Source organism: Lepus europaeus, chromosome 5, assembly GCF_033115175.1.
Source record: "Lepus europaeus isolate LE1 chromosome 5, mLepTim1.pri, whole genome shotgun sequence".
Classification (NCBI taxonomy): Eukaryota; Metazoa; Chordata; class Mammalia; order Lagomorpha; family Leporidae; genus Lepus; species Lepus europaeus.
This window is the reverse complement of record NC_084831.1, coordinates 149,034,484-149,057,376: the sequence shown is the minus strand read 5'-3', so window position 1 is coordinate 149,057,376 and position 22,893 is coordinate 149,034,484. Positions and strand designations below refer to the sequence as shown.

Sequence of the window (22,893 nt, the reverse complement as noted above, 5' to 3'; positions counted from 1 at the left end):
AGGTGTAGACGGCGACCCTTAATATTCTCAGCGGAGAGCTCTCTGGGGAGGGTTGCTGTTCTCTGTCCATCTCTATCCAGGGACCGTGGTGGCCTCTGGGGGTGGTGTGTGGCCATGTCGCCCTCAATGGGAGCCTCTCTGCTGGTGATACGGTCATGCTGCAGGGAAACCCGGCTCTGAGACCCACAGAACACAGATGCAGGACTCTCCGTGCTCACACTTGAGAATGCAGAGTGAGTGAGAAAAGAAGCCTCTGTTGATAGGGGAACGTGTAAGAAGTTGGGACAAAGTGAAGCAGCGTCGTGTCGGAGGAAAAGTGTAAGAAAAAAGCATCGCCATAGAGGGCAGGACTCGCTCTAAGGGAAAAGAGCCCGTGGAGGGCAGACACCTTTCCCCGACGCTCAGCCTCTCCGAGGCTCCCCTGCCCTGCCTGCTGGGGTTCCCCCGCCCAGGTACTGCTCCACTGATCCCCTGGACTCTGTGGATTGCAAGTCAGCTTCTTGGGGATGATATTTTTGCCACCATCGCAGTGACATTTGCTGAAATCAGATAATAAGATCCACAAGGATTTGATTTTTTGACAATCAAAATTAAAGGAATTAAACGTCTTATTGTCACACTTTGTAAAAGGTGCACAAAGAATCTGTCTCTGCCTCTTTAATGTAATCCGGTTCCATGAAAAGTTATCTGCAGAAGTAACTAAAACCTGCCAAGAGTGAGAACGCCTTGTGGAATTCTTCTTAAACAACTGTCAGGATCGCCATCGCTGGGGTGGTATTTAGGAAGCACATATCTCACATGAATTTGCAATGTTATCAGTGATAAGGAAGTGCAGGCTCTGTGTGTGTGTGTGTGTGTGTGGTATGTGAGTCGTGTCTGTGTGTGCTGTGTGTGGCATGTGGCATGCTGTGGCACTGGTGTTGTGTGTGTGTGTGTGTGTGCCATGGTACATGTGGTGTGAGTGTGTTGTGTGTGGTGGATGTGTGAGGAGTGTGGGATGTGTCGTGTGTGTGTGTGTGTGTGTGTGGTATGTGGGTCGTGTCCGTGTGTGCTGTGTGTGGCATGTGGCATGCTGTGGCACTGGTGTTATGTGTGTGTGTGTGCCATGGTACATGTGGTGTGAGTGTGTTGTGTGTGGTGGATGTGTGAGGAATGTGGGATGTGTCGTGTGTGTGTGTGCTGTGGTATGTGTTGTGTGGATGGCATGGCTGTGGCATGTGGGATGTGTGTGTAGTGTGTGTGTGTGTATATAAGGATGACTGGGGATGCTGAAGCTGAAACTACAGACTGCCAGCTACTTATGCATCAGAAAGGGAGCATTGTTACTGAGTTTTCTGTTTCCTTCAGCTGGGAAGGGTGCAGGTGGATCAAGAAATCAGAAGAGTTGATTCGTTCAGTTCACACCCACCCTTGTCACTTCCTGTATGGCCTTACATAGGTTACCTAGCAACCTGCACTTCCGTCTCAAATCTGGAAAATGGAGACAATAATAGAACCTACCTCATAGGATTATCGTCAGTTTTTAGAAAAAGACCTGTGGGGCCGCTGCTGTGGCACAGTGGGTTAAAGCCCCGGCCTGAAGTGCTGGCATCTCCTATGAGCCTGGGTTCGAGTCCTGGCTATTCCACTTCCGATCCAATTCCCTGCTTATGGCCTGGGAAAGCAACTGAGGATGGCCCAAATCTTTGGGTCCCTGCACCTACGTGGGAGACCCAGAAGAAGCTCCTGGCTCCTGGCTTTGGATCAGCTCAGCTGCAGCCATTTAGGGAGTGAACCAGAGATAGAAGACCTCTCTCTGTTTCTACCTCCCTCTGTAACTCTGTCTTTCAAATAAAATAAATCTAAAAAAATAACTCTTTAAAAAGAAAAAGTCCTGCAAGTATGTAGGCTAGGACTTGGGCACAGAGGCAGGGATTGTTTTATAACAATCAAGGTCATTGCGTGAGGGTTTTCCAGTTGTGAAAGAGCTGCTCTTAATGCAGAGACATAAAGATTACTTTACATAATTTTATAAAGATTTGTTTATTTTATTAGAAAGAATTTTATGTAGAGAGTGTGATCTTTCATCCTCTGGTTCACTCTGCGAATGGCAGCAACAGCCAGAGCTGAGCCAGTCCAAGGCCAGGAGCCGGGAGCTTCATCCAGTTCCCCCACATGGGTGCAGGGGCCCAAGCACTTGGGTTGTAAGCACTCAACTGCTTTCCCAGGAGCATTAGCAGGGAGCTGGATTGGAAGCGGAGCAGCCAGGACTCGAACCTGCGCCCATATGGGATGCAGACTCTGCAGATGGCAGCTTTACCCGTTACACCATGATGCGGGTCCCTACTTTACATATGTGATCTATGTCGATGCTGAGTTAACACTCATCTGCTTTGAAAGTCCCAAGAGCCACAGGACGGTTACCCTAAACTCCGGTAAACACCTATGGCGAGGTGGCAGCCCCAGCATCCAAACTCCTCCTGTACCTGATGTTCCCCAGGAGGTGCTGGTCAGCAAAGACACCGAACCCCGGCTTCTCCCCTCCGTGTGGCCCCAGAAGAAAAGCTAAGCAGGGCAGCACAGTAAGCAGACACTGTGGTCCTCAGGGGTCCTCCCCACTCCGTGCTCAAGCTCAGGGCGCCCAGTGCAGATGGGCTGGAGCACACACCCTCCACTGGGGGGCCATTCTTTCCACTTTACGTTTCTACTACCGGATTGCATGATTTTATATTGCAGCTGTAATGTCCGAAAACAGAATTTTCCTTGGCTTCCATGACAGTGCAAGGAAGAACACATATGATGGAGTTAATAATAAAGCAGTAACCAGTACTTGGGAGCGTTGACTCCCACACACGTTCCCAGGCATGACACCTGGTAGATCATTTCAGCAAGCCCAGGAGTTCGGTACCTTTTTATCTGCATTTCTTTTTTTTGACAGGCAGAGTGGACAGTGAGAGAGAGAGACAGAGAGAAAGGCCTTCCTTTTGCTGTTGGTTCACCCTCCAATGGCCGCTGCGGTTGGCGCGCTGCGGCCGGCGCACCGCGCTGTTCCGATGGCAGGAGCCAGGGGCTTATCCTGGTCTCCCATGGGGTGCAGGGCCCAAGCACTTGGGCCATCCTCCACTGCACTCCCTGGCCACAGCAGAGAGCTGGCCTGGAAGAGGGGCAACCGGGACAGGATCGGTGCCCCGACCGGGACTAGAACCCGGTGTGCTGGCGCCACAAGGCGGAGGATTAGCCTAGTGAGCCGTGGCGCCGGCCTTTATCCGCATTTCTAAAGCAAGAAACTGATGCACAGGACAGTTAAGCCACACAAATGGTACGGCTGAGGTGGAAACCCCCTTTCTCGGAACCACCACACGATATTGCTTCTGGCCACCACTGATGTGAGCGGGAAGGGACGTTTCATAACACACGGCGTTCAGGAGAGAAGGGGAATGATCCCAGTAGCTGTCTTCATCCCAGAGAACACAGAACAGCAGTTGCGATTTGGAAGTAACAGAGGCCATTCAGCTTCACGTCCGGTGAGATCCTCAGCGAACCTTGGACCCTGCTGCAATGAGGCGCTCGCGTATTCTCTGAGCGTAGCAAGACGAAATGTGATCCACCAGGGGGAGGCGGCGGCTGCTGCAAGGGATGAGAACCAGTACTTGGCCAGTGATGCTCTCTGGCCTCCCAGTGATGGTGAGGTGGGGACAGGCAGACTTGTGGGATTGTGCAGGTACAGGGGGTGGTACCCGCAGCCTGCCAGGTGGTCTGGAACCCACATTTTATGTCACACAGATGGCTCCGCGGAGCCCAGAGGAAGCTCTTTTGAGGAAGGTCCATGTGGGCCATGTCTCCTGCATGCCTTGATTTTGCTTTAAGATCATTCCTAAAGGCCAGAGTTTGGCCGAGCAGTTAAGCCACCAGTTGGGAGACCTGTGTTCCAGACCAGAGTGTCTGTGTTCACATCCGGGATCTGGCTCCTGGCTCCTGACTCCAGCTTCCAGAATGAAGAAATGGGAAGGCAGTAGCGATGGCTCCACTAACTGGGTGCCTGCCACCCACATGAGCCCCTAGCATGGGCCCCAGCCCAGCCCTGGTTGTTGTGGACCTTAGGGGAATGAACCATTGGATGGGTGTGCACTCTTGCATTCTCTCTGTCTCTCTCCTCTCTCCCTCTCTCTCTCCTCTCTCTCTCTCCCTTCCCTTTCTCTCTCTCTCTTCCTTCCTTTCCTCTCTCTCTCTCTCTCTCTCTCTCTGACCCTCCTCTTTCTCTCTCAAATGAATAATCTGAATAATGATAAAAACATTCATTCCTAGTTCTATAACTCATCCTTTGCTACGTAACAACCTATCCCAAAACTGAAAACTGTCTCTCAGCTTCTGTTGAGGGTCAGAGTCTTGGACAAACAGCAGTTGGGGGTCCAGTACAAGGACCCATGTAAGACTGGGATCAAGGTGTCATCTCAGGGTTCAGCGAGGTCCACTCTGCCAGCAGGCCTTGGCTCTGGCTGCACACACTGGTTTCAAGCCATGTGGGTCTGCCCATCTGCTGCTTGGGATGTGGGCGCTGGTTTCCTTGGGCCTGAAAGGCAGCCAAGGGGATCTGTCTTGTAGCCTAGTCTTGGAAGTGACCGCCATCACATTTGCTGTATCCCACTCTAGAATCAACTCCCTAGGTCCTGCCTACAGTCAGGGGAGGGGATGTCAGAAGATGGGCTCCCTGGGGTATCCTGAGGGCTATCCACCACACCAACCTTTCAAAATAAGCCCTGTTCGTTCTTTTTTTAAAATATTTATTTTATTTATTTGAAAGAGTTACAGAGAGGGAGGGAGAGAGAGAGGTCTTCCATCCACTGGTTCACTCCCCAGATGGCTGTAACTGCTGGAGCTGAGCTGATCTAAAGCCAGGAGCCAGGAGCTTCTTCCAGGTCTCCCATGTGTGTGCAGAGGCCAAGCACTTGGGCCGTCCTCAGCTGCTTTCCCAGGCCCATTCGCAGGGAGCCGGACCGGAAGTAGAGCAGCCAGGACTCCAACGCCTATATGCGTTGCTGGTGCTGCAGGCCAGGGCTTTAAAACCATTTGGTTTTAGTCCAATCACTTTGCCACAGGCTGGACTTAGGAGTATGTTTTCTTCATTTATTTCACAAACTTTCCATAGGGTAATTATGATCCTTTTTTTTTTAAGTCTTCTTTTTAATTTGGGACTTCCCCGAGAGGTTTTATTGCCAGCCCTCCCCTAAAAGTAGTCCTGTTTCAAAATGGTAGCAGCTGGAAAACAGCTGTGTTGGCAACTCCAGATGTAACCGGTCACCCCCAGATTGTCCTGGACAGAGAGAGGGCAGATCGATTCAGCCACCCAAGGCCACCCAGCTGCCCGCTCAGCATTAGACAGGCCACAGTGAGGAAGCCACATGGGGTGGACTACCGGTACCAGAATGAGCACACCTGCACTCTTCTGGTTGTGTCTGTCATTGGATTCGTTTAACCAAAAATTCCATTTAACCACCATCAGTACACAGAACTGACAATAAGAGGAAACAGTCAAAAAATATTAAGGAACATATGCTAGAAATCTAATGGGGAACCAGTGGTCCTGGGCTCTCCCCGTGGCTGGACCACACCCACCATGTGACAGTGGGTAAAGCCAGTCTGTGAGAAGCCAGTGAGCCAAACATGCAAGCAGTTAGGGTACAGGGCTGGCAGCAGGGTGGGAGGCACACACTAGGGCTTGTCCCTCTGAGAGGAGCGACCAACTCTCACCAAAGCTGGTCGTGCTGGTAACCACGTAGCCCAGGTCAGTCAGTGCAGCCTTCCTTGTCTGAAACCCCAGTTCTTTTATGATTAGGGCCGAGCATGGGATAAAGTGTGTGTGCACAATTGTGGTCCAGAATTCTGTGGGGGAGGGACCCCAGGGCAGCAGTCAGAGGCGGGTTGAGGTTGTATCTGAGGCTTCCATAACAAACACCGTGTTTATTCTTGGATTGGGCGCGGTAGAATGAGAAAAGTGACAACAATGGAAAGATGCCTATGACTGCACTATATAGAAGGCCAAGAATGAAGATGGTTATTGTTGTGGGATTATTATCCAAATCAGAAGAGCTAGAGCTAGTACTAGTTGCAGGGGGAGGGCTTGAAGGGTCCCGTGGAGATAAGGGAGTCCAAGGCTTATAATGAGCTCCTTACTGCGTGATTCCTTGAGTCTCTGACTACAAGCCAGGGTTCGCCCCGGAAGACGTGTGCGCTCCTACGTATGCATGTGCCTACGTGTGTGTGTGTGTGTGTGCGTTTACCGAGGTTCCAGCATTCACCAACAGGCGTGGGCTATTTCACAGACCTCTCAACACGTTGGTTTTCTCATCAGTAAAACTGCAAATAACGATGCACAGATCACATGGTCTCTGTGAAATGAAATATGGAAAAGTAGCTAAGAAGTTGCAGAGAGCGTATTTGCTTTTCCCCACAGGTGCAAAACTACGCCTGGGGGTGAGATGGTTGTACGAACATGAACTGTAGTTCCCCCTTACCCAGGACCCCCCGCTGTTGCCTGAGACAAGGACCAGCACCACTCTTACCATAGATCCGAGCAATCCTAGCATGCGAGTTCTCCTTGCTCTTTCCTTACTAAGAGCTTCCTTTTCACTTAAAGGAAGCACTTTATGGCTTCTCTTTGGGGTCTCTGAATTGCCTGCGTCACTGCTGTTGTGCCTGGGGGCCATTATTAAGTAAAGGAAGCTTGATCACAAGCACTGTGACACTACAGCAGTGGACATGATAACCAAGACACCTGCTAAGCGACTACTGGGCAGGTCGTGTAGGCAGTGTGGATACACTGGACAAAGGGATCCTGCTCAGCCCCGGCCAGGACAGAGCAGAAAAGTGCGAGATTCCATCACATTATTTAGACCAGCGTGCAGTTTAACATGGGTGAATTATGTATTTCTTTTTCTAAGATTTCCTTATTTGTTCGAAGGCTGGCTGGCATTGTGGTACAGTGAGTTAAGCTGCCACCTGTGATGTCGTCATTCCATATGAGCATCGGTTCAAGTCCCGGCTGCTCCACTTCCCATCCAGCTCCTGTTGAGGTACCTGGGAAAGCAGTGGAAGATGGCCCTAGTACTTGGGCCCTTGCATCCACGTGGAAGACCCGGATGAAGCTGCTGCCTCCTGACTCCAACCTGGCTCAGCCCTGGCCATTGTAGCCATTTGGGGAGTGAACCAGCAATAGAAGGCACCCCTCTCTCTGTGTCTCTCCTTCTCTCTCTGTAACTCTGCTTTTCAAGTAAATAAATGAATCTTTTTAAAAAATGTATTCATTTGAAATGCAGAGAGAGAGAGAGAGGTGTCTTTCATCCCCTGGTTCACTCTCCAAATAGCTGCAACAACTGGGACTATCCAGGCCAATTCCAGGAGCCTGGATCTCCATCCAGGTCTCCCAAGTGGGTGGCAGGATCCCAGGTCCTTGGGCCATCTTCTACTCCTTTCCCAGGCACCTCAGTCAGGAGCTGGATTGGAAGCAGAGCAGTCGGGGCTCAAACTGGGGGCTCCAGTAGATCCTTAACCTGCTGTGCCACACACCAGCTCCTGAATTATTTATTTCTAGAGTTTTCCATGTAGTATTTTTGGGTGGTAGTTGACCATGGGTAGCATGACACTGGGTAAGCTGGTTTCAAACAAGCGGAAGACCCACAACAGGCCATTGTCCCCTGATCTGGCAGGGAAAGCACAGAGGAGTAGGTGCAGCCCCAGCTTGTGGGCAGCTCTGGGGCTCCTGTGGGTGGGCGCTGGCAGGCAGGGTTGCCCTGAGAGCGCCGCCTTGTGCGCTTGCTTGGTTGGATGAAAGGGGAGAAGCCTTTGATGGATCTGAGGAAGTGTTGATGAGATTACTTTTAAAAAGTAGTAAGCATTTTCATTTTATTTGGAAGGCCAAGAGACAGAGAGAGACAGACAGGGAGAGATCTTCTGTCTGCTGGTTCAATCCCCAAACACCTCTGATAGTCACGTCTCCCACATGGGTGGCAGGGACAGAGGCTCTGGGCCATCTCTGGCTACCTCCAAGGCTGTGTGTCAACAGGAAGCTGGATCTGAAGTAGAGAGGCCAGGACTGGAGTCAGACACTCCAAGCGGCATCCCAGCTGCCATGCCGAATGCCCACCCCCTGAGATTCTTAGTGAGGGAGAGGGAGTTGTTTAAATGAGGTGGAGACAGCTGAGGGGGGAGGGAGGTGCCCTGGGGAACTGGGGGGCCCCAGGGCTGCTCTGCGCTGAGCACCAGCAATAGGGTTGGGACTAGGACTTAGAGAACAAAAGGTACCACTGAAAAAAGTAACAGGAGCTGACACAAGATAAGGAAGCCTCCAGCCTCTCTCTCTCCCCAAAGATGGACCTCCAGGACAGGAGAAGCCCAGTGGAGGAAAGTAACTGGGGCTGCCGTGATCATGTGTTGACATCCATGATGGCAGCCGGAGAAGGAATCTGCTTTCCATCTCACTGTCCTGGCTCACCCATCTGTCCAAATGGCCCTAAAAAAGACATATCCCGAATGATAGCTCTTTCTTTAAAGGTTTTTAAAAAAAACTCTCAAAAATCAATTGGAGATAAGGGTGGCAAAGAGGGGAGAGGGGTGTGATTAGGTCAGGTTGTGCGGTTTGGGGGACTCAGGAGCAAAAAGTGGCTGGGAGATGGGAAGCTCAATTTCTGGTTTTGTGTGAGCACATCTCTCAGATAATTCCAAACCGGAATTTCAGAAATGCCCGAGCAAGGTCGAGCTAAACACGTAACTTCCTAAAGTGTTTCAATGGAAAGATAGGAGGCTGTATGCATCCAATGAGTTTGTAAGCATTTTAAGAGCTGTCTCAGTCCATTATAGCGCCCTATTTAAGATTATATGCTAATGTCACGCCATACTTGCTGAAATGCCAGCGCACATCACGCTGTACCTAGAGCAGACTCAACTATTTTTTATTCAATTGGCTATTTGGCAGCCATGGGTGAATTCATGTGGAATTCTGAATTACCAGGACTAAATTTTTTCAGAGTGATATCTAACCCTTGAGCCTTCCCCATGTTGTGTCAGAATGGAAAACCACAAGCCATTTCCTGAATTTTTGTCCACATTAGGTCTAAACACAGGGAGATACATTTGCAACATAAAATCAGAAAATATCAGTTTATAGTAATTCCTTTTCAATAGAATCTGGGTCCTCGGGCAAGCTGTTTTTGTCAGGTAGTGGCTGATCCTGCACTTAATTGGAACCTATTTTCATACATTAAAATATACATAGGCATTTTTCTTAAAGCATCTGTGAACAGTACATAGCTGAATTATGTAATTGTGAAACAAACATTTACCTGCATTGTTGCTCCACGTTTAATTCCAAAGCAATTCACGGAAAAAGCTGTTTCCAAACAATTATAATGGACCTGTTAGTATGTAACTAACAAAATACAAGAAAGAGCTTTTAACCGCAAAATGGAGATAACCTGAAATTCTTCACAGCAGCGGTTTCCTCCCTTTCATCTGAACATAATGGCACTATTTAGCCATTTTCAGAAAAGTTAGATTCTTGTTCACGTGGTAATGAGTCTTTCTTACAAACATTCAGTCTAAGGAGTTTCAGCTCAATTTTGTAAAGAAGAATAAAATCTAGTCTTGAACATTCAATATAGACACTATACTGAACATCGGCTATTAAATATGCATTTTATAGCATTATTTTGTAAATAATGAGAGGTTCGATCTTTACGCAGAGGTAAATTGACGGTATTTATCTTCTAGGCTCTAGCATCTAGAGAATAAAAGCGAGATTAACCTCTGGGGAGACCGTGCCGTCACTTAATACCTGTCCCACGGACAGCAGTTTTTCAGAATGCTACTTCTAATGGACAGAATTAACAATAGGAACAATAAGGTCTTGAGGCTTTTCTTGCCCTTTGAATTGTTATTTCAAAGTTGGAAAAAGAAAGTCTAAAAATCCCTACATGTTTGCAATCCTGCAAGCATAAGTTTTTGCTCAAATATGCATTTGTTTTTTAAGCACATGGTTTCATGTATTCACATTAAGCCATTGGGTGGGTATCAAGTCTATCTCATAATAGAATTCCTGATTTTGGATTTCACAAACTTTAGATCAATGAGATTATAAACCAACGTGGGAGCTAATAATAACTGTTGAGTTATTTGGTAATTTTTTTTCCAAACAAAAGACTTGGATTTGTTTTGAGTAAGGAATTCATATTTTTTCTTGAAATACAGTAAAATATCTGAACAAATCATTTCAGTATGTCTCAATTCCTCTCAGTTTTAAAGTGAAGGCATTGATTCTTATAGCAGCATCCTACAGTTGCTTCCATAAGCAATGCAGTGAGGTCTTCTGTCCAGGAATCTCCCCAGTTCATGAATTTGAATGTCCTGCAGGATACACTCTGCTTGCGTCTGTGAGGGTAGCCCAGAGGGCGCCTCCAAAGGGCAGTGCTTGCCTTCCCCATTGTTGCACTGGACTTGTCTTCTTTCACTGTAGATAAGAACTTCTCACCAGTGCCTTGTGCTCTTCCAAATATTGTCCTTGAACACAGCTATTTGCTGGCAGTCAATGAATTTCAATTTATAGACGTCCATCTTGACTCACGTGCCCATCTCTTCTTTATAAAAGCATCTTAGTGCCAATTAATGTGTTTCACCAGCAGGTTGACCAATGAAAACATCTTGCTTTTCAAAATTCATTAATATGAATATGTGTATGAAAATGCCATAGGCACGCACCTCCAATATTTTTAAGAATCTAACTAAATTTTTATAAAATTTAAATCATTGAATAGACTACACTATTTGTGTACTATAATTATGAATCATTGTTTTATTTTACAAACAGAATTGATTTAGGTTTTCTTAAATCAGGCATCTCAGAAGGTTTTCTTTTATAAATCATTTTCTGCCTTATCATTTCATTTAAATTTCTGAAATAGGTATTTGGCTTTATAATCATAAGTTTCCCGTGACAGTCTTTCCCTATTTTGTTTAAAAAATACGTTTTCTCTGATAATTTAGTACACTGGAGATTTCTTCTAATCACTTAAATGTGTGATCTATAACTGTTTGGTGTTTCCCAAATTGAAAATGAGATTCTTATCACAGAACATTAGGTTTTACACATAACAAATGTGAAATGCACTTTAAAAGAAGTATTAGGACCAGCACATCAGTGTAAGTTCTGTTTTTTGATGTTTTGTAAGTCTCGAGGAATTTTACATGTGGTTTATTTTCCTTCATCAGCCAAGCAATCCTAATCGCCTATGAATAATATACTCATTTGGTGTATATATAAATGATTTCAATCAACATGTCTCAAAAATATTCTGGGTCATGCTTAAAAGTTTTCTCTGAAAATCTGACTCTGAAGCATGTAAATTTAAATTCATTACTAGGTAAAGTCTAAGCTTTCATGACCAAAAACAAAAAAATAATCCTAGCATCATCATTCTCCCTGAAGATGGCTGAGAGGAGTCTGACGTGGTTTCCCAGACACTTTTTCTATAAAGTATTTTCAAGAATTAAAAGGTACATTTTTTTTCCCCTGCCCTGGAAATAAAAAAGGAATTGTAAAATAAAGGCAAAATAGAACGAAGATCTGGTGGATTAATTTATCAGTTTTTGAAACAGCGGGCTAAAAGGATCAGCCCCTAAAATACAAATACGTTCTTTTAATGAATTCCCTGGACAATCCGTGTATCTGTCAGCTTTGAGAGTGCCAGTTAAACAGCCAGGCATTGATGTCAAGGCAAAGCCGTGGGGAGGTGGAAGGCAAGGGGACCAAGGAAGGGGACGCTGGAGGATAAATCGTCGACTCCCACAGAGAATATATCGTGGGCGGAACACCAAGTGGTTGGTGATAAAATGTACTTTCCTACCTAGGAACACCTGGGCGAAGCTACCCCACAGTTCACAAAGTGGCCGAAATCGGCCCTAAACGGTGCCACCTCTCTGTCCAGCCTTCCTCAAAGCCCTAGTGAGCCGACGAGGCCATTACATTCAGAGTAAATCAGGAATGTGGTGCTTTGATGTTGCAAGGGAAAGCCTCTGGGACAACTAGAAAACTCGCTAAATAAAATACGTGTATTTATTACTTGCTTATTTATCACATGTCGTGCTGGTGAAGAAAGCAAAACTGGCTCTGGAGCCTTGAGCCGCGCGCCCTGTGCTGGGCTGCAGCCGGCTTTGAAGCCGCCCAGCCCCTGGCCGCCCCAGGGCCCCTGGGCCCCACGGCCCCGGGTCCCGCTCGCGCCGTCCTGCGGCTGGGCCGCGCGTGGAGTGCGCGCCTCCTTGGAGACTGAGGAGTTGCACACTTCCTGGCTGAGCAAGACCGCCCTTTCCCGGGCCGCCCGGGTGGAGGCCACACCTGCTTGTAGCTGCTGGCGACGGAGGGCTGGAGAGGCGACCCAGGCGCGCGCGCGGGAAAGGGGCCCGGCGCCCAGGGTGGCCGAGAAGTCGCGTCTTTGGAACTGGCTCAGCCCCTTGCATGCGGCCTCCTGGATCCTCTCCGTGTTCCGCCCCGGGGACCTAGCGCTGGTTCTGCAGCGGCGGGAGCTGTCGAGGCCCGGAGCTGCTGCAGGCGGTGCACTGGTCCCCCAGCCACCGACCCCGAACCCGGCGCGACCCCGCCCAGACCTCAGGTGCGCCGGGCGCTGGGGCTCGGGCGCAGGGCGCCGGGCTCCTGTCCGTCCCCGCGCACCTCCCGCCCTGCTCCCCGGCGGTCGCTGGGCCCAGTGACCGCAGCAGCAAGGCCCCGGGAGCCCTGGTGCCCTGCGGGGCCGAGGCCGGGACCCGGGCGCATTCTCCCACCCATCGCAGTACCCGGAGCGGCGTCCACTGAACCTGGGGTGCTCCAGCATCTCCGAGGCTGCGTCCCCAGGCCTGAGGGTCACTCCTCGGCCCCTCCACCCCCGGGTCCTGTGAGTCCTGTGCCCCCCGCCCCCAGCCCGGTCAGGGAGGCGCAGAAACTCCCCCGACACACACACACACACTCGCAGACACTCGCGCGCGCAGGCCGTTGCCATGGAGAGGCCGGTTACCAGCGAGGCTGAGGGCGGCGGGTCCCCTCCTCCAGGCCTCCCTCCCCTCCACGGTCTTCCCCCCTCTTCCCGCCGGGGCTCCTAGGCCCCCTCCTCCGCGCTCCCGCCCGCGCGCCGTCTCCCCTCCCCTCCTCTTTCTCTGCCCAAGGCCAGGCCAGGGGTCGCTCCCCAGACTGGCTGGGCACGCCGGAGCACCGAGCGCCCTGGGGTGGCCGGAGCCCTGGTGGCAGGGAGGAGCTGGAGCGGCCACCACGCGGGTCTCTGCCTTGAGGAGACCATTCCGAGGCCCGCGCGGGGTGCCGAGGTCCGGGCGTGGGCCCTGGGGGGTCAGGGAAGCCCGCTTCTCTCGGACCCGCCTGTCCTCTGCGAACTGCCCGGCCGGCAGGCAGCGGGGACGGCCGCCGCGCCCCTCGCCCAGCCGGCTTGCAGGGCATTGTGCAGGCCCTGCCCTTGAGGGGACAAGAGAAGGCCCCGGTGACCGGTCCCCTCCCAGCACACCAGGTGCATGGGGGTTGGTGGTACGGCGAGCCTTTGCACCATCCCTCTGTGGCATCTGGGTAACCGATTTTGCACCCGGTTTCTCTCCATCGAGCTGCAGGCGAGCCTCCAGCCGCCCCGCCGTCCTGCGGGAACTGGGCTTGGGCCTAGAGCTCCTTGTGGCTCTCATTCCCTGTCCCTGTAAACATAAAGTGGAACTCAGCCTTGGCCTGGGGTGGTAGGAAACGGAGACCCTGGGACACTCTTGGACGCGGGCATGGGCTCAGCTGGTCTTGCTCTCGGAGCAGTGGACGACCCCTTTCTGGGATCCGTGCCCTCGGGGTTCACCCGGAGGTTTTAGGGAACTCGGCTTCCAAGCGCGCCAGCGAAGCCCTGGACTCGGGGCAGGTCTGGGGGCAGCGCAGGAGTGGGAGGGGCAGGGGAGGGTAGATGCTGGAAGCTCCGCCCGGGCCGAGCCTGGGGTGGGGGTGGGTGCGGAGTTCGGGAGGGGCCGGGAGCGGGCGCCGCGGGCAGCCGGGTGTGGGGCGGGAGGGGGCGTCGGATGGCGCGGTTCGCCGTCTCCAGCTGTCCGGAGCGCGGGGAACAATGGGGAGGCGGTGGGAGAGGGGGACTGAGAGGGGGGCGCCGGGGTTTCCAGAAAAGGAGAAACTAAAGAGCCCTCCGCGGACTGTCATCTGCCTGTGACGAGATGCGCTCCCCAGGCTTTTCTTCCCCTTGTTCCTGCAGCTGTGGGCCTCGCAGAGGGCATTGTACACACAGATGTTGCGTTTCAGCTCTCCGGCTCCCGGCTGCTCCGCGGGGGCGCCGCGCGCCGGGGGTGCCCCAACCTGTGGCAGCGACTCAGGGTCCGGCGCTTGGGGAGGGCGAGGGGGCCGCGAGAGGCGAGTCACAGGGCTCCCAGGCGGCCGCCAGTGGGTCGCTCTCGAGGCCCCCGCCAGCCAGGCTCGCGCCCTAGGCCCGCGCGCGCGGGGGTCCAGGGACAGTGGCGAGGCTGGAGCGGCTGGGAATGTGATCTGGCGGTCCCGTGCCGCTCCGCCCGCCCTAGGGTTGGTGGTCCAGGCCGGGCCACCGTCCTGAGTGTGGGAAGGAGGGCAAGGATTCAGCTTGGAGTCCCCGGCTCTGTTGCGCGCCTGGGTCCGGCAGTTCTCCTGGACCAAAGGTGGCAAAACCTCCTTAGTGCCCGCGTCCTGCAAGGCGCTTTCTACGCGCATCCGAGACCTAAAAACTCAGCGGCGCCGGCAGCTGGAGGCCGGAGGGTGGGGGCTCTGGTAGCGTGATGGGGGAAGGGTTACGCGTTGATCTGCCCTGCGTGATTGGCCTGTTTCAATATAAAAAGGGAACGCAAAAAAATCCACGGTGATATTGGAAGTAACTGGAGACAGCAGTGTTGCGCGAATCGGTTTCTTGCTGAGTTGCTGCGCTCCCCACCCATCCCTTCCACAGTAAAGGTCACGGCAGGGCCGTGCGGGTTGACTTTTCTCGCCCAGGCCTCTCTGTCCCCCGAGAGCTACCCTGAACTTGCCCAGTGTGAAGTGTGACTCGCTCGATGAAAGGGAGAAGGACTGAAAAGAAAGAAAAGGCGAAGGCCCTGGCTGCGGCGTTGTCCCAATGACTGACAAAGCCGATGTCCATTCATAGTCTCCGGCGGGAGAGGGTGTATGGAGAGCCGCGGCCCCTTAGCCAATTGCTGTCAGCAACATGTGGGGGGGGGGGACATCGCTATAGCAACCGGTGGCTGGGCCGCGAGCCGCGCCGCCGCCGGCCGGGTGCGCGCGGGGCCGGATATAAGGCGGGGCGCAGCGGCCGCGCCGGTTGGAGCTGCGCGCGCGGCCGGCGGCCCTGCGGGGACCGTCCCGCACCCGGCCCTGCGCCGGCCAGCGCTGCGCCCCAACCCAGCGCGCCTATCCCGGGGGCCGGGGCTGGGCGGACCACGCAGAGCTGGGCCGAGCCGGGACCAGCGGAGCTGCGGCCACCCGTGGGCTCCGAGCCCCTGCCGCCGCCGCCGCCGCCGCCGCTGGAGACGCGACGCGCGGCACCTTTGTCTCCACCGACCGTCCGAGAAGTTTGTGGTCGGAGCAGGATGGCCCTGCTCGTCTGTAATTCCAGCGCAGGGAAGCAACTGGCTGTGATGATGGCGCCTTTGCTGCCGCCGCCGCCCGCGGCCGCTGAGCCCCAAGGCCGCTCGGCCCGGCGCACGCCCCCACCTCCTCCCGCTTGGGCTCTGGGCACCGACCCAGCTGCAGGTAACCAGGAGCGCCGGCCCGGGCGCGGGCACTGGTGGGGCGGTCGAACGGGCTCTGGGAGAGGGGTGGAGGGAGAGGGACTAGGGTGGGCGGGAGGGAGCAGGAGGGACCCACCGCGGGCATCTCCCGGGGCGCAGAGTGGGATACTTCGAAGGGTGGAGGGTGTGCGTGCAGGGCTCCGATGGGCGACCCGGGCGTCCGAGAGCCCAGCTCAGAGGGTTACGCCGACTCGCCTTAGGACACCTGTCAACGGCTCGGGCGGGCTGGGGAGATCTGAGACTGGGGTCATCCCCGGATGGGTTTGGGGTGGGCGTCTGGGACAGCCGGCGGCTGGCAGCTCTTCTTGAGCGCACAGATTCAGAGGGGTGGCAGCCGTGCCAGCCCAGCGCCCCGAGGGGATCGTCCCAAGGAGGCCTATCCGTAGACTTCCCTCCAGCGCTCTGCTCTCTGCCTCTCGCGTCGCCGGCTACTCTGGGCTGATCCAGAAAGAGGCGGTGGACCGGGGTGGGGGGGTGGGGTAGGGGTAGCAGTGGGATGCTTGCGGTTAGGGCGCGGGGCCGGGAGGAGTGTGGGACGAGGAGGAGGAAGGCCGGGGTTGAACAGTCGGCGAGGAAAGGAGCCAGCGTGGGGACATTTTTCCTCCCAGCGCATTTTGGAGCGCTCTTCGCCCTCCTCACCGGGGTCCGGGAGCGCGCCTCTGTACCCACCAAGTATTCCTGAGGGCAGCGAGTTGGAGGAGGGTCCGTGGGGAAGCAGGTGGGGCGGTCAGTGAGAGCCGAGGGGTCCTCTGAGCCCCAGCCTGGCGGAGACACTCCGGAGAGCATCCGCCTCTGCTCCTCCAAAGGGAACCGGAGAGCTCCACTCCCCTCCCCATTTAACAGCACCCCCTCCGCGCGCGCGGCCGCGTGGACGCCCGAAAAACTTCTGACTCGACGCTGTTTGAACCAGGGACTCCCTTCCCTTCCTTCGTGGTTGTGAACAGCTGCCTGCTTCGTGGTTCCGGGGAAGCCTGGCTCAGTTAGTCGGGCGCACCCCAAAATGAGGGGTTAAAAAAAATCTCAGCGGAGTTGGCTTTAAGAGCTGGAGACTCCCGCCCCTGTGCGTTCCGCGTGCACTGCTCTCGCGGCGGCGCTCCTGGCTGCATGGCCGAGGTGGGGGGGGGGGGTCGCTGTCACAGCCGCCAGTGCGCTGGACCCCCATAGGCCCCCGCTACGAGGGTCCTGGCAGCTGGCTGAGGGCAGCTCGGGTCGCAGGGCGCAGAGATGGCTTGAGGAGGCAGCGACGGGCGCTCCCTGAGTGGCTTCGCTCGTCCCCCGCCTCACTCTCAGTCCCTTGTGCTCTGGGTTGGACACCCTTGGGTCTCCTGCGCGGCTTAGGTCCCCGCTGGGCGCCAGGGAGCCTCCCCGCCTGGAATGAAGGGCTCAGCGTGTCCAAGTGGTCTTCGCTCAGCTGGCTCTGCCCTGCGATGCCCAGATTTTAGGACGCAAGCGAACGTGCGAGGAAGTGAAGGTTTGTGCAAAGACGAGAGAGGAGACGCTCGCGCCTTTTATCAACGCAGGAGGAAGTACGCACCGGCACCCAGCCAAGCACACCGGGCACTGGGCTCCGGAGCAGCCCGGGGGGCCTGGTGGGGCAGCCTGGACCGCCGTGTGCGGCGCTGGGGCTGTGGAGCGCCCGGGATTCCTGGGGGAACGCGGACGCTGTTGGGGACATTAATCCCTCCTCGGCGGCCCGCGCGCTTTGTGGCCAGGGAGGTTGGGCCGCGGCATTGTCCCCGCCGCCGGGAAAGGGGGCTTCGGGCCGCGCCGAGTCCCGTCTCAGAGCTGTGAATACCCGCGGCTCCCGGGGGCCCTCCACCCTTTGTGTCCGGCGCTGCGATCCGCTCCCACCGACCTCTGCAGGGATCTTGTGAATGAGTGGGGGGGGGTGGTGCTGGGAAGCAGGGGTGAGGTCCTCCTCGCCCTGAGTGGGGGAGGGGAGGGCCCGAGACCGACTGCCAGCTCCGCCGGACCTACTGGCAAAGTGGAGCCACCGCGGGGTCCCGACCGGCGTCGCCAGGCAAAGCCTCAGGATGGGGCTGCCCGGCCTGGGTCCAGGGGGCAAGGCCAAAAACCCCCCTTCCCAGAAGCGAGTTGGGTCCCTGCGGGGCGGGGAGAAGCGGCTCCTCCGAGGCTGGCCGGGGAAGCACCTGACCGGGCCGGCGCGCGCCTGCGTGTGTGCCAGCCCGGGCCTCGGGGGCCGCGGACGCGTGCCAGAAACGCGGGCCCGAGAGGCGTGCGGGGAGCGGGTCGGCCGAGCTCGGGCTGGGATGGGATGGAAGCGCAGGCAGGGGCTCCGCGGGAAAGGACCAAGTTTCCTCTTGGGGGGCCCGCTCCGTGTCGCCCTGTCCTCAGCCTGTGGGCCGCCCTCGGTTCCACCCGAGACGACTTGCCTGGTTGAAGGCTTGCTTAAGAATTAGTTCGCGCGAGGACGTCCCCTCTTGGTATCTTAGAGATGTCTGTGGAACTGAGGGGGTACTTCAAGATGGCAAACAGCAACGTGTTACCTTCTGTATTCACTTTTATGCTATGCCTGAAAAAATCTTCAGCAAGTAGTCCGTTTTAAAATAGCATATCCCAACTTATTTTCATTAAAGTTTACATTTAAGAGCAGGTATTTCTTAGAGATTCTGTTCTTTTGCGCATATAGCCTTTTTTTTTTTTTTTTTTTTTTTTTGCTACTTGAATGGCAGATTTGCAAGTACAATTTCATCTGCAAGGAGGAACAATGGCTTTCAGTTGCACAAAGGACTTCTCCCACCCTGAATTCAGACCGCAGTGCCTCTTGCTCTGATAATAGCTTCTGAAAAGATTTTGTAATGCAGAGAATTAATACATGATTATTTCCGCCTGACTTCTCTCATTTATTAGAATTCTGTGGCAAATTCCAAATTAAAAATAGTTCAGTTAACAGCTTTAAAAAATACTTTTATAAATATTATAAGACATTCCTCCCCCGTGTTTTTAAAGTTTGGTCACTTGGCCACAGCCTGAAAACTTAAACATTCTGATCCACTTTAAAGGGGTAGTTACTATGCTTTGGTAAATTTATCATGGAATTTCCAAATAACTCTAACATGATTCATCTAGCCAACCAAAGGCAGACTTGCTACAGTAATTCATTAATAGTCTCTAAAGCTAATTTCTCAATTTTACAGGGGGAAAGCTTTTTATAATTATAGTAACATGAAAGTGCCGACACACAGGGCTTGCAAATCAAATTCTTTAGAAATGAAACAAAAACACTGACAGTATCAGAAGTTTAATGTTAATGAAATTGAATGCTGTGTCCCTAAGTTGTGTTTTTTTGTTTTTTTTTTTTTTGTTGTTGTTGTTGTTGTTTTTGGTACAAGCGTATTTTAAAATTGCAAGTCAGTGACTTAGATAATGCTCTTGTGAATGGTGGCGTTACATAACCTTGGAAGAATACTACATTTTGTTAGCTGTCAACAAATATTTGCCATGAAGTGTTGTGTGTGTGTGACTGTCTCAGTTCTCACAATCGACTGTGGGTATAGAATGCCCTGCTTTTATTTTTCCTCTTCTCCTTTCTCTTAAGCCTAACACATGGACAGCTAAGAAAAAAGTCCTGAAGGCATTTTGCCATAAATGGCTCAGAAGGGTCTGTAACAGAAGTTCTATGCACTCTGACTTACAAGCACATGCAGTGTCGAGGTGCTCATTTTGAAGAACAGTTCTATAAGTTGTTTCCGGGGTCACACATTTCTTTAAGCACCCCAACGTTTGAAAAACTGCATACTCTTAATGTGAGGAGTTGCAGGTGCAGATGGATGAGAGAAATGGGTAACTGTGCTGTAACTTACCCTCCGGAAACATCTCTACTGCTATTGGGTTGACTTGATAACTCCTGGTGCTGGAAAGTTGTATTGTTCCGGCACCTGAGTGCTTGGTACCTGAGTGCTGATATCCCTGTGTGCGTCTCCTGCAACTGGGGATGCTGGGGTGTCCGTGTGCACCTGCGCCCCCAGGCACGTTTTGGAGGGCTGCTGCTTCTCCACCCTCCTCCTCCTCACTGCTTGCCTGTTCCAACCCTCAGTAAATGGAGCTGCCGCTGTACAGAAGGAGGTGTTCTGGTTTTAAAAGGCGCCTGACTGTAAATGTCAAAGTCATAAATATTTAAGCATCATTTTCTTTCAATTTCAAGTCAAGACTGATAAGATGCCTCTAATTAGTCTGGGCTCTCTTCCGGACTTGTAGTCCACACAAAGTTGCTCAGTGTTGGGGAGCCAGGTTGGTGGGGGGAGGGGGCCCACCCAAGCCGCACCTGGCGTCAGGAGTGTGATGCAAACCCACTTTCAAGCCCACAGAGACTCATTTCTTTCTCTTAAAGCAGGGGTCATCAGTATCTTTTTTTTAAGTCCATACACACATATCAAAAATAAAAAAAAAAGTTATTTAAACTCTGTTAGTGAAAAAGGAATTGCCATGTTTAAAAAAAAAATAGCATTTCTATGCATTTTCGTGTCTTCCGGGATTCTTAAAACCAGACTTGCACGCAGGCCCTTCTCTCCCAATGCTGCCCAGAGCCAGGCAGGACAGGGGGAGCTGTGGCAGGGTGGGGGAACCTCGGGGAAGCGTGGCTTTTCCAGCTCCTTCTCAAAGGTCTCCGGCCGGTCCGGAGGCAGGGTGTCCCAGCCGGGCCCTGAGACCCCGCGACCTCCATGGCAGCTGGTCCCTCGGTCACACCCCGTCTCTCCCTCAACACTGGCGCGGCCAGACTCACCGATGGCCCCGGGCCTCCCTGCGCAAGGGCTGGAGGTGGTGAGCCGGAGGCGGCTCTCATCCTGCCTGGGGACCCCGGTCACCCCTTCTCCGTGGAACAGCCCAAGCCCGGGCAGCGGGGGGGAGCCCAGGGAGACCCGAGAGTATGGGACTGAAGGGGTCGAGGTCACCTCTGGTGCCTTCGCATCCTTTCCCTTCTCCGGGAGCGCCTGGGACCCAGCGAGGGCCCTGGGAGCAGCGATTCTGAGGTCCCCGGGCAGTCACTCTCTCTGACATTTTTCTTTGACCTTTGAGTAAATCCCAAGGGGCCGAGTGAAAGACAGCCAGGCAGACCCGTTCCGCTTAGCGCGCAGGCCAGGCTCGCCGTGGGTCAGGGCGACCGTCATAGTCCGGCGAGGACTCGGCTGGCCGCGGTGGTCTCAGCCTGCGCCGCGTCCCTGGGATGAGCTTTGGCGTGGTCCCCCGGGGGACCGTGCGGCTCCCGCGCGTTCACAGCTCCTTAACTGGCAGGAGTGACACCCAGCGTCAGTGTCCTCCGCTTGGGAGGCCGGCGGTGGTCCAGGCCCTGTGCGCCCTGGTGCCTCTGCCGCACACCGTGGAGACCCAGGCTGGCCACCGCGCGCGTGTGCGCCTCGGGTCGCGGGGCGGGAAGATTCGGAAAGTCCCCTGTTCCCAGGCGCAGGTGGCCACGTGGGCTCCCCGGGTCCTCGCGACTGCTGGGCGGGACCCCTCGCGAACGCTACGCTTCGCTGGGGGCGCGGAGAGCGCTCTCGCCTGCGCGGGCGCGGGTTGGGAAGGAGCGCAGGGACCGCCGGGCTCAGGGGTGGGAGGGCAGCAGCCGGCGCCCACTCTGCCCGCCGTGCAGCCGCTTCCTTTGTTTCCGGGTTCCGTCCGCCTGGGCGAGGCGGAATCCACCCGAGACTCGGCGCCGCGCCGGAGTCGCCGCTGGCGGGGGACCCTGAGCTGTCCTGTGGGCAACCCCCGCCCACCTGGGTGTCAATTCAGGCCTGGGGGAAGGCGGCCCTGTCTGCCGGGCGGCGAGCCGGGCCCCCTTGTCCTGGCGCGCACCGGACCCCAGGCTGGAGCTCTCGAGGAGCGTCCGGGGCTGGAGTCCCGGGCGCTCCTCCCCGCCCCCAGCTCCGGTGCGCTGCGGCTGCTCCCCGCGGGACAGTGCGCGGGGTGCGGCGGGCTGGGCGTGAACGATCCTCCGCGCTCCGGGCCGCCGAGACCCCGGCCCTAGGAGGTGGCGCTCCCTCTCGCCCCGGTCGCACGGCGATCGCCTGGGTGGGCCCCCTCCGGCTCCTTTACGTGGCTTTGGCTCGCGCCCCGCGCGCGGGGCGGGGAGAGGGGTGCGGGGGATGGGGGACTGCGCGGGTGGGGGCTCCGAGCGGCTACCTTGGGGAGGGGGGCGTGGGTCGGGCGGAGGGACTGTCTTCTGGAAGCGGCTGCGTGGGCCCGGGAGGGAGAAACGACAGAGAGGGGGTGGGGGGAGAGGAAGCCGGGGAGGGTTGGGGAGGGGTCTCCTCTGCGCGCTCTCCACGCCGAGGGCGACTGTGCGCGCAGGTTCCCCGCGGCCGGGGCCGCTGGGCCGCCCCCGCCCCCTCGTCGTCATCCCGGGTCCCTCCCCATTCCTCCCCCCCCACCCACCCAGTCTCCCGCCCGCCTTTCTCCCACTGCCCCTCCCCTCCGCTCCGTCCTGCTCCGAGCGCGCAACCAGGCAGCAAAATCCGGGCGCCTTTTCTCATTTAACCCGCGTTTCCATTAACTCAGTCCCTGCGCCCGCTAATCCGCGGCAGCGAAGGCAAAAGGAGGCTAATTAATGACCAGCTTTCGCAGTCAAGACCGGCGATAATTGCTTTCGTGGCCTTTATGATTACAAGATAAAACTGGGCCCGGCCTGACACAGAGGCACTGTGTACACTCGGAGACAGGAGGAAATGGAAGAGTTGGGAGGCTGAACGCGGAGCAGAAAATTACTAATAGAGGAGAGATAATGAACAGGCCGGCCGGGCATTCATGGGGAAAAATCCATTTTGTTACCACGCGAAATGAGGTGGTGGAAAAGAGTTTGCTAATTGTTCTCCTCTTGTAGCAAACCGGCACTGAGGCAGGGCGTGCTTTCCCATTCATTTCCCCAGTAATTGTGGGGGGCGTGGGGCGGGGGTCTGCTGGCCGGGGGTCTCGGGCGGTTTGGCTGTGGCGTGCTGAAGGGTCGCTAATACACCTCCTAATGAAGCTAATGAGGGGAGCGCCGTGCAGCGCGCTGCACGTGGAGGGGAGCGCAGCGCGCCGAGGGGATCTTCTCCTACTCCCCCACCCTGCACGGCCGAGACGGGGAAC

The 22,893-nt window shown here is 54.8% G+C and overlaps 1 protein-coding gene across 1 annotated transcript in view; it reads left to right on the top strand.

The window, feature by feature from the left end:
- The window catches only part of PTPRN2 (protein tyrosine phosphatase receptor type N2), an 800,540-nt gene that overhangs the window by 635,964 nt on the left and 141,683 nt on the right, over positions 1–22,893 (top strand). The gene's annotated exons all lie outside the window — the stretch shown is intronic.